The following is an 11,267-nucleotide window of genomic DNA, read 5'->3' as shown; positions in this document are numbered from 1 at the left end:
GATTTTTTTGTGTTTATAACTGTTCATTTGTGGAACAGATTACTCATAGTAAGCAAACATTTCAGTGTTTATATAGTCTATGAAGAGACTTGTGAAAACATTTAGGATCAAACATTGAATATGTGTGAAGGCATTTTAGGAATTAAATCTATTTTCAAGTTGTGAGGCATTAGGAGCAATAGTACAATTCTGTGTGCCCAGATATGTTTGGTGATCTCCAACTATTATAATGAAGCACTTTATAGCACAGAAAGAAGTCATTTAACAAATTAAAATTACAGTCAAATCAACATTCCAGAGTTCTACTTCTTATCTCCTCTTGCCTCTGCAGTGTCTTGTTGGCTTAAGTTTTTACCAGAATGATTTGGTAATGTGAGATGTGGAGGAGACACAACAGGTGCAGTTTAATAAAAGAATTTCATTCTGTATATGAGACATTTTAAAGAAACTCTTACAGTTCTATTTCTAATGCCTAAGAAATTTAGTGAGACTTTTAATGCCCTTTTCCCTATGAAATTAGTTTGATTTCCATACTTACCACAACACATCAAAAGAAAAATTACTAAATTGCTTACAGTTCTAAAAATAAAGCAAACTGATTCCAAAGCAAAATACACAAAAGGAATAACAGATGTGAAGTCAAGATAGCAAAATAAAAGATAAAGTAAATTTACAAACTAAAGTGCATTAGGGAGGCTCCAATAATAACTTGATTTTCAAGTTGTCCATGGAAAACTAATGTAAACCAGAAAGTATCCAGGAAGGTTGAAGAATTGAAGGAAATGACTCATTGATAATACGCTCAGTTCAGAGAATAACCTTTGTACTGAGTGGCAGAGAACTCTACACCTAATCGGCAGAGGCCAGGCTTCATGGTTTACTGAACTAAGGAATGTTGAGATGGAGCTCAGGGAAAAGCAATCCCGTATCCCCTCCCTGAATTTTTTACTCTCAGAGTCCAGCTTTTAATTCCTTTGAGACAGAGAGAACCTCAAAGTCCAAGGTCCACATATATCAAAGCTTTGACATTCATTATATTTATCTGGGATTTTGTAAAGCAACACTTCTTTAAAAGGGTAAGTGAAAAAAAGGTAATCTCCATTTTATGAAGTTTAACATATACTTTTGTGTGTGTGTGCATGTGCGTGTGCAGAGTATAATAGAATAAGGATAAATACTCAAGGCCCAGTGAAACCTTATTAGAGGGAAACTTATATAGTTATGCATTGGGAAGTGACTATATATATATGCATATATATATATACTTGTGCCTGGTCTGACTTGTTATAGAAAGTTCTCCTTTGCGTTTGATATCTCAGCTACTTGAAGACTTCAATACCATATTCAAACTCCCCCAGGTTTATAAAGTTTAGTAACCTTGCACTGTACCTTAAGAAAAACTTAAGACTACTAAGCATTCTATCACAAACATTAATGATTCCTACCCAAAATCCATGAAAAATCATGTATATGTTTTGCTTTCATGAAAATTATTTTATCTCTTCTAGGGCAGGCATAAATGGTTTATATTAGTTAATGATTTAAAGGGAACACAAGAAGAATATTGTGCAATTATGTGCTAGGAAACTCTCAGAGTGATACCAATTCAATTCTGTTCCTTGTCATGGGTAACCCACATTTTATTAACCTGAGCCATCCTCCAGATCCAGCAGAGAGCTGGATCGGAAATGGAGCAGCCAGGACTCGAACCAGCGCCCATATGGGATGCCGGCGCTTCGGGCCAGGGCTTTAACCTGCTTCACCACAGCACCGGTCCCTTTACTCTTATTTTTTAAAGCTTTATTTATTTATTCATTCATTTATTTATTTGATAGGCAGAGTAAGAGAGATAGAGAGAAAGTGAAAGAGAGATCTTCTATCCTCTGGTTCACTCCTCGTATGCCTGCAACAACCAGGGCTGGGCCAGGTTGAAGCCAAAACCCAGGAACTCAATCTGGGTCTCTTGCATGGTTGACAAGAGCCCAAATATTTGAACAATCAACCCCTTTCTTCCCAGGAACATTAGCAGGAAGCTTCTCAGAAAGGAAAATGCCTGGACTCAAGCCAGCACTCTAATAGGGGATGCTGGCATTGCTAGCAGTGATTTAGCCCAATGTACCACAAAGTGGCTCCTGTCCACAAACTTTTTGAAGCCCTTTATATAACCATAGCATAATGTCCAGGAGATTATATGAAAGGACTTCAAAAAGTTTGGGGACAGATGAAATTAAAAGGTGAAAATAAAAAATATAAAGTTTATTTCTCAACATACGTTCCATCAAGTTCAAGACACTTGTCAAAAGGTCAGCCCTAAAGAACAGAAGTCCCTAGGAATTTAACTCTATCAATGCAATCTTCTTTACATGATTAAATGAAGAAAAATGATGCTCTTTAAAATTTTTTTTTAAAGATTAGGAAGCAAAAAGAAGTCAGAAGAAGCCAAATTAGTACTGTCAGGTGGTTGCCATTGAAACTGGCGAAATTGCCATTGCTTGATTAAAGGAATGAACAGAGGCTTTGTCGTAGTAAAGAAGGACTTTCTGGGGAAGTTTTCCTGGGAATTTGTCTGCTAAAGCTTTAGCTAACTGTCTCAAAATGCCCTCCTAATAAGCCGATGTTATCAGTCGTTGGCCGTCCAGAAAATCAACAAGTAAAACGTCTTCCACATCCCTAGAAATTGTCAACCATGACCTTTCCTCTTAATTCATCCACTTTTGCTTTGACTGGACCACTTCCAAGTCTTGGTAGCCGTGGCTTTGACTGAGTGAGCTCCGTCTTCAGGATCATACTGGTAAAGTCATGTTTCATCTCCTGTTACAGCTCTTCAAAGAAATATCCTTAATCAGGATCTTGATTCTACTTGTTTAAACTTTCCATTGAAAGTTCCACTCTTCTCTGTAGCTGATCTGGGTACAACAATTTTGGCATCCACCGAGCATAAAGTTTGTTCTACTCTAACTTGTTAGTCACAACTGTGTAAGATGAACCAGATGAAAAAAAAAAAAAAAAAAAAGATGAACCAGATGAGATGTCTATGGCGTCGGCTTATTAGGACACAGCCAAGATTAAAGGTTCCTCACAAGTTGACGTGGATTATCTGCCATTATGGGCTTCATCTTCAGCAGCTACTGGTGCTTCTTAAGATGAGTTATCTTTTTGTAAACTGTCAGTTTCTGTGAAGGTATTGTCTTCACAAACTTCTTGAAACACATCAATGGTTTCTCCATCCTTCAGTCAAACTTCACTGTTTGTCATTTGTTCTTGCTTCAATGTTGGGAGAATTCATATTTCTCTGATGGAGCCCTTTTTAAGCTGATGACTTAACTTTTTTAATACCTCAAACTAGACTCTGTTCAGACATGTTATAACAAGCTGGTATGAGTTTATTTTGCTGAAAAACATTTTTGAAATTTATGCAAAGATTTTTTGTTATACACATTTTCCATGAATTTTTTGAAGACATCAGGGCAAGGAATTAATATGTATTGCATGAAAAATGGAAATGATAAAATACAATCAAATAGGTAACTAAAAAAAATGATCAAATAGGTAACTAAAAAAAAAGACAAAGGGGGGAATATAAATGTATAATAGATTCAGAAAAATTCTCTCACAATAAAAATTCACTTAAAACTAAGATTAGGGGGCCAGCATTGTGACATAGCAGATGGAGCTACTGCTTGCAGTGCCACCATCCTTTATGGGCACCGGTTCAAGTCCCAGCTGCTCCACTTCCTATACAGCTGCCTGCTAATGTTCCTGGGAAAGCAGCAGAAGATGGCCCAAGGGCCTGGGCCCCTGGACTCAATGTGGGAGATCCAGAAGAAGTTCTTGGCTCCTGGCTTTGGCCTAGCCCAGTCCTTTCCCAGCCCTAGCCTTTGGGGCCATCTGGGAGAGAGAACCAACAGATGGAAGATCTCTCTCTCCTTCTCTTTGTGTAACTCTGACTTTCAAATAATAAATAAATCTTAAACAAAAACTAAGATGAGAAATCAGAAGATTTTTTAGAAGGGTTGTGTATTTAATGATAGATACAATAATGAGATAGGCAATGTGGTTCACAGTGAAGAGTATCTTGAAATGCAACCAGTAAAATCATTTTGTTGATTATGTGATTCTAGGATTGTAGCCTAAAGAAATGCAATGGATATTTTATATTTATGAAGAGTGTAGCTTCTAGACTCTGGCCGTCTTCAAAGCTGTGTTTTCAAATTGTGTCTAAGGAGCCCTAGGCTTCTGCAAAGCTCATCCTAGGACTGTTTTAATATAGGAAGAGGGAGAAGATGTTAGGTCTAGCAGTTAAGATGCCAGCTGAGATGCCCATATCCCATAATTGAGTGCCTGGGTTTGCACCCAGCTCCACTCCTGGTTCTAGCTTCCTGCTAAAGTCACCTGGGAGGCAGCAGGTATTGGTTCAATTAGTTGTGTCCCTGCCACCCTGTGACAAACCCAGATTGAGTTCCTGGCTCCTATTTTCCAGTTGACTCAGTTCCAACTATTGGAAGCATATGGGGAGTAAACCAGTGGATGGGGAATCTCTTTGTGTCTCTTTTATGTGTCTCCCTTTCAAAAAAATAAATAATTTATGTATTTTTTTAAAAAAAGGTAGGAAGTTTTTCCTCAAGCTTACCTCAACCATGGGAATTTGACTTTTACCTAATTTACATGTTAGGTTTCCCATAGGATTTTTTTTTCTTAAAGATTCCACTGAAAAAAAATCAAAATTTGAACACTTCTAGTAAATAATTTATTCAATAAAATGCAATGGAGTGTTACTTCTCCAAAACGGACAATAGTCAGTGCTACATTCCCAAACTCTGGCTTCTCAGAAGTTATTCACATTCCTGCTCAGGAAACATGTAAATCACTCTATAATTACCTTGCAAGTAGAAGCTCAGATGTAAACTCTGAAGCTATCCAGGGCCTGTTGCAATAAAGAGTAAAAGATGTGTGTTCTTTGATGATCAACAGTGCTCCTTAATATATCAGTCTGTCATAACAGGAACCAACTTCCACTCTGATGTTTCAAACCAAGAGATTTCGTTGAAGAGACTGTTTACACAAGTTAGGGCTAGGGTTAGGGTTGGATGAAAGGAAACAAGAGGAATGTAGAGGTAGTCAGGCCCTTGTAGCAGCAGAAGCTGCTAGCGTGGCAAAGCCTACAGGAACAAAAGAAGGAAAGGAAATCACACTGCCAGGAGCCTTGGAGGGGCAAAGGCACTGTCAGAACTCTGCCAGAAGCGTGAAAAGAGTAGGAAGAAACACTCCAACAATTCTCCTCTTCCACCCCCGTGTGTACAACTGGCATCACCCACTGGTCAAGGACGGCTGGCAAGAGAGCCCCGAGGGAATCGGTTGTGAAAGTTTGCCCTTCTGAAGCAGTCTAGCAGAGGCAGATATGGGTCTGGCAGAGGGCAAGTAGAGGGCGCCCAGTACACTGTACCAGGGAAATATTGGGAACTCAGGTGTCCGATAGTAGGGGAAAGTTAACTAAATGATGGTATTAGCCATTTTGTGAGTAAGTAAATGGCGATGCTCCAAAGACCTTTATAAAATTAGGGAGCACAGGCCGGCACTGTGGCTCAATAGGCTAATCCTCCGCCTGTGGCGCCGGCACACCGGGTTCTAGTCCCGGTTGGGGCGCCGGATTCTGTCCCAGTTGCCCCTCTTCCAGGCCAGCTCTCTGCTGTGGCCAGGGAGTGCAGTGGAGGATGGCCCAGGTGCTTGGGCCCTGCACCCACATGGGAGACCAGGAGAAGCACCTGGCTCCTGGCTCCTGCCATCGGATCAGCGCGGTGCGCCGGCTGCAGCGCGCCGGCCGCGGCGGCCATTGGAGGGTGAACCAACGGCAAAGGAAAACCTTTCTCTCTGTCTCTCTCTCTCACTGTCCACTCTGCCTGTCAAAAAAAAAAAAAAATTAGGGAGCACAAAAGAGGGAGCCACCAACTTCTATCTGGAAGAAAAGATTCAGGGAAGACCCTCTCAAACTCACTGCTCAAGTGCTTTGTTGTTTCTTGTGTTTTTGCTTTTTACAAAAACTACACACATTCAGTATAAGAAATACACATACACATATGAAAAGCCAAATAGTGAATCCACATCCCCTCTTCCTGCTACCCCCAGACCACTATAGACACTGTGTTTATATCTTTCCAGATTTTTTCTATGCATATGATGATATGCATGATTATGTTGTATGTGGGATCACATCATAGCTATTCTTTAGTAAACTATTTCCTACTTAATCATAAATACTATTTCATGCAATAAATATCCATGTGCAACATTAAAAATATTTTAAATGATTTTTAAAAAGTGTGTTCTTGTATTTGGTTGTGAATAATTTCTATTCTCATTTATTTAGTTTGGATTCTCTTTTGGCCATTGCCAAATGCGGGGTGATGAACTTTCTTGGAGTGTACTCTTTGCAAACATTACTGCCCTCTGGCTGATTTCAGACCACTGCCTCTTTTTGAACAGTCCTCAAGCCAACAGTTTCTACATTTTTAGTTGTCTTTTTTTTTTTTTTTTTAAGCACAACCAGAAAAGGAAAAATAGCAATAGAGTTTTATGTGACTTTCAAAGCCTCAAATATTTACTATCTGGCCTTTTAATAGAAAATGTTTGTCAACACCTATAACAGAGCATGTCTGTGTTATAAATTCTCAGAAATGTAATTTTTGAGCCAAAGGGTGTGAACCTTTTTTGAGGGCTTTTTTTTTTTTTTTTTTGATTACTTTCTGCTAAATTGCCTTCTAGAATTTGAGCCAATTTCTGTCCTCTTCAGTAATGCATGAGCTTGGCCATTTGTCACACATCCTACTGGCACCAATCACTAGCTCTAAGTATTATTTTATTCTCAGCCAATTTGATGGTGTGTTGTTGTTTTAAATTTTCGCTTCTGTCTGAATTGTTTGGCCATTTACATTTCTCTTTCATGACTTAGCTGATTTACATTTTGGTGCAATGTTTTGGAACAGAATGTCTTTATTTTCCTTATAAAACCCCTCCATTAACAAGACCTCTTATCTTTCATGTATGTTGTGAATTTTGACAATTTTTACATGTCTTTTAATTTTATTTTATGAGGGTTTTTTGACAAAAGGAGTTAATGAAACAATCAGATCTGTCACTTTAGTAACTTCAGCCTTTGTCCCATGCTAACTTTGAGATGCTTGCCTTTTTAAGGCTTCAAGAAATTTAAAATATTTTAATACCACTCAAATTTAGTTTTGTGAAGTTTTCAAATGATGAATAGGTAATATTATGTGACTCCTACAGTCAAATTGCTAGGTTCAAATTTAGCCTCCCCACATACCACATATTTAAATAAGTTACTTAACTTGCTGCATCTCTGATTTGCTTCTCAAGGGTAGATAACAGCCACCAGCCCTGTGGCCCAGTGGGTGAAGCTTCCCCCTGCAATGCCAGCATCCCACGCAGGCGCCGGTTCGTGTCCCCACTGCTCCATTTCCAATCCATCCCTCAGCTAATGCACCTGGGAAAGTGGCAGAGGATGGCCCAGGTACTTGAGCCCCTGCTACTCAAGTGGGAGACCTGGAAAAAGCTCCTGGCTTTGGCTTGGCCCGGCCCAAGGCTAACGGGGCCATGGGGAAGGGGCGTGAACCAACAAATGGAAAATTTCTCTCTGTCTCTTCTTCCCTCTGTAGCTCTGAGTTTCAAATAAATAAATAAATCTTTCAAAATAAAATTGAAAAAAAATATATAGTTAATAGTAATACCTACCATAGGGTTGGTGAAAGAAATAACAGTGCCATTCGTTGTTATAATTATAGCAGTAACACAGTGATCCAGGCAAAAGCAACAGCATGCCAGTATGCAAAGGTATGAAACCAGTTTCCGCATTTAGCAAACCAGATGAGCTGCGGTATTATGGTGTGTAGAGCTTGAGCCACAGGCTTGACAGAAGGGAGGGGACCATGGGCCTTGAATGCCAGCCCCCGAGCATGCTCTTAAAAGTGACTAGAGACCCCAAGCCACTGAAAGCTTTTAAGCAAGCAAGAAAACCACTGAGTTGTGTGATTCCGGATAACCTTCCTAGTAAGTAACTAGAAAATGGAGTGGATTCAAATCGCCTGCCACCCACCTCTGCCCAAACTCCTGCTCTGTAGAGGCAAATTCTTTCACTTTTTCTTCTGGCACATGTCTCGTCACTCCTAAATGCCATGTTCAAACAATTTCTTACGTTTGCCCACATAGATATGACTATGACACTAATTAACGATGGCAATGAGCTGGACCCAAGGAACCTTGAGAGGATAGGTCTAAGAGATGAAGGTAGACTCAACTGGGCTTGCTACTCTGTGACATCCGGGGAGGGCGGCTGGGAACGTGGAGAAGCGACTGAGTTTGAGACCACAGGAGTAGGTGGGGAACGGAAAGATGGGCTCAGTGGGAAAGCCATCAAGTTTGAAGCACCGTTTTCTGGAGTGTGAGTATTGCCCCAGACTCCTGCCTCTTCAGATACCTGAGGCCCAAGGCTTGACTGCAGATTAAAAACCTGGCGGGCTGGCGCTATACTGCAGAGTTCACCCATCCGTGCTGAGTGCCAGGGAGCGAGTGACAGGTACGCAGTGTCAGCTCTTCGCAGCCCTCAGGGCGGGTGGAAAGGCCTGCTCGCCCGCTGCAGGGGGGGCTCTTCTCTCTCAGACCTTGTGGTGCAAGTCCTCCGGGCTCTGGGGTGAGGGGAGCTGCTTTAGAAGACCCCCGCCCTGCGCTCACAAGCAACACCAGCCTGCAGGGCCAGCTTGCGGCCCCTTCCCCTCAAAAGCGTTATGCTTCCCCCTCCTCGTCCCGTCTACTACTCAAAACGACCCATGAGCTGCACCGAGGGCCGCAGCTGACAGGGCTGAAGCGACATGAGTTCCCTACCCACGAGGTGCTTCCTGTGTGGGTGGCCCTGGCGCACGCCTTATAAGGCGAGCGCCCAGGAGACACCGCTACAGCTTGGTGAACAGCCAACCACCACCCTTGACTTGTCTATCAGAACAATGGGCAGGAAGTCCACCTTCGCAGCTGCCAACCTGTCTGTCAAACCCATAAGCCCCCAAACAGGGCGGAGGAGCGGGGCGGGAGGACTTCAAAAGCGGGTTTGCCGGCCGTCACCAGGAAAACAGCAGACGCGGTGCGGGTGGGCGGGCCGCCCCCTCTGGGTCGCCTCTGGGTCGCCGCGCTGGCCCTGTGACGTCGCGGGCGGCCGGCTCCGGCGGGCGTGGGATGCCTCGCGGCGTCACCGCTCCGCTCCACGCCGTGCCGCGCCGCCCGTGGGAGAGCGAGGAGCCGCCACCCCGCCGCTGCAGAGCCCGGCGCTCCGAGCCCGAGCCGGGCCGCGCGTCCCCGGGCTTCGCCTTCCCCTCCCGTGACCTCGGCCTCCTCCCCGCCCTTCGCCCGCGGGCCGAGCCTGCGGCCAGGCGCCCGGCGCCCCTCTCCGAGCCTCCCGCGGCCGCGGCCGCGGCCCCGGCCACCTCCTCCTTTCCTCCTCCCTCTCTCCTCCCCCGCCTCTTCCGTTTCTCGAGGGAAAGCTGCAGCCTCCTCCTGGGCTCCGCATCCCCGGCTGAGGGCTGACGCTGCCCCGCGGACGCGGTCGTCCTCGCCGTGGCCTGGGTCCCCCGGCTGCGTGAGCGGCGCGCGCGCCATCGCCTCTCCGTGCGCCAGGTGAGTAGATCCCGGCCCGGAGGCCCCTGCCGCCGCGTCCTGGCCTGCGAGGTCCCCTCGGGTTCCTGCAGCCAGGCTGTCCCCGGCCGGGCCCGGCCCTGCCCACCCAGACATCGCCGCCGCAGCCCGCCGGCCGGAGGAGCTCGCAGCCGGCTCGGCCGCCTCGGCTTTGCAGAAGCACTCGGGAAAGAAATCAGAGGTGGAAAGAAAAGAGTAGCAGCGACAACTTAAACATAATGTTAATAAATAATACAGTCATCAGCATTTCTAGGTGGAAGAAGCCGAACGACGGCTGTGAAGAGCGGTGGCCCGGGTTCCACAGGTAGATGGCGCAGCCGGCTGGTGCCCCCCTGGGCCCTGAGAGATGCGGCGGCTGCCCCGGTGCCCTGCTCGACGAGTGTCAGATCCACTCCAGGGCACGCGTGGCCTCCTGGCTGCTGATCCTCTGTGCATTTGTTCTGAAAGGCTGTTCTGTAAGATGTGCACAGTCATAGATGGTGTGGCTTGAGTAGTAAGTAGGTGGGGAAAACATTTCATTATTACAAAGTAATCATGCAGACTGTTAGACAAGAAGAACGTGACAGAAAACCTCTAGATTATTTAGTCAGCCTGTGAAAAACATTTACGAGCAGCCAGGGTGTTTTTTGGGCGAGTTCCAGTTTTAAGGTGTGGAGTAAGCAGGCATGTCCGCTGCAGAGGAACTATACTTCAAGGCTGTGTGGACAGATGACCTAAGTGCATCCCCTGTGTTGAATACAACACTTTTTGGTCCTTTCTCTTTGATTCCTAGCTTTGAAACAGACGTTGATGAGCAGCAGCACTGCTCCGCCTCACAATAGTGTAATAACCCGCTGAACTACTACCGACTGGTAGATTAGCTAAGTCGTCTCATCCTTACCCTTTAAAATAGGGAGAAAATAAAGGCAATGGGAGAGTTTGTTTTTGAACAGATATTGTTTACATCCTTGTTTAGATTCTACTTTATTGTTTAGTTTGTGGATTTTTAGATTATTTTTAAGTTCTTAATCATGAAGAAGATGTAGAATACATAAACTACGCTTGTAGAATAAGCTACCACTTGTTGCCAAGCCTTTGGAACAAACTACCGCTTGTTTGGCAATTGCAGCTTAGACTCAAGCCCTTTAATGTGTAATATCTCATTACAGATTTAAATTATAGCCGTACTCAGGGTAGTCCTGAAAAACGGAAAAGGAGGGACCCGTGTTTAGCCTAGCTCTTGACCCCTATTAAGATGCCCAAGTCTCATATCAGAGTGTCTGGGTTGGATTCCTGGCTCCAACCCCTGACTCCAGCTTCCTGCCTAGGCAGACCTTCGGAAGCACCAACCAAGACTCAAGGGATTGGTTTCCTGCCACCCACGTGGGAGACCTGAATCCCATTCCCTGCTCCCAGGTTCCTCCCAGCACAGTCCTGGCCCTTCGGGATTGAATCATGGGTAAAAGCATGATTCTCTCTCTCTCTAATGAAAAAAATTAAATTTATAACAAGGAAAAGAGGAAATGTATTTGATGTGGAAGGCCCAAAGCAAAAGTTATTGAGATAATTCATTATATGTATTTCATTATATGTAT

At 44.2% G+C, this 11,267-nt stretch overlaps 1 protein-coding gene across 3 annotated transcripts in view; it reads left to right on the top strand.

The window, feature by feature from the left end:
• Positions 1-832: 832 nt before the first annotated feature.
• The window catches only part of INPP1 (inositol polyphosphate-1-phosphatase), a 36,156-nt gene continuing 25,721 nt past the window's right edge, over positions 833-11,267 (top strand). The window contains exon 1 of one of the 3 annotated variants that reach the window (XM_089330182.1): positions 833-1,076. The gene's annotated coding sequence lies outside the window, so the exon portion shown is untranslated. Of the gene's footprint in view, positions 1,077-9,055; positions 9,676-11,267 lie in introns of those variants that run through there. The other 2 variants (XM_002712256.6, XM_070070465.2) reach the window with 2 other exon arrangements.

Source organism: Oryctolagus cuniculus, chromosome 3, assembly GCF_051225735.1.
Source record: "Oryctolagus cuniculus isolate XC-2025 breed Fujian yellow rabbit chromosome 3, ASM5122573v1, whole genome shotgun sequence".
Taxonomy (NCBI): Eukaryota; Metazoa; Chordata; class Mammalia; order Lagomorpha; family Leporidae; genus Oryctolagus; species Oryctolagus cuniculus.
This window is presented reverse-complemented; position numbering and strand designations above follow the sequence as displayed.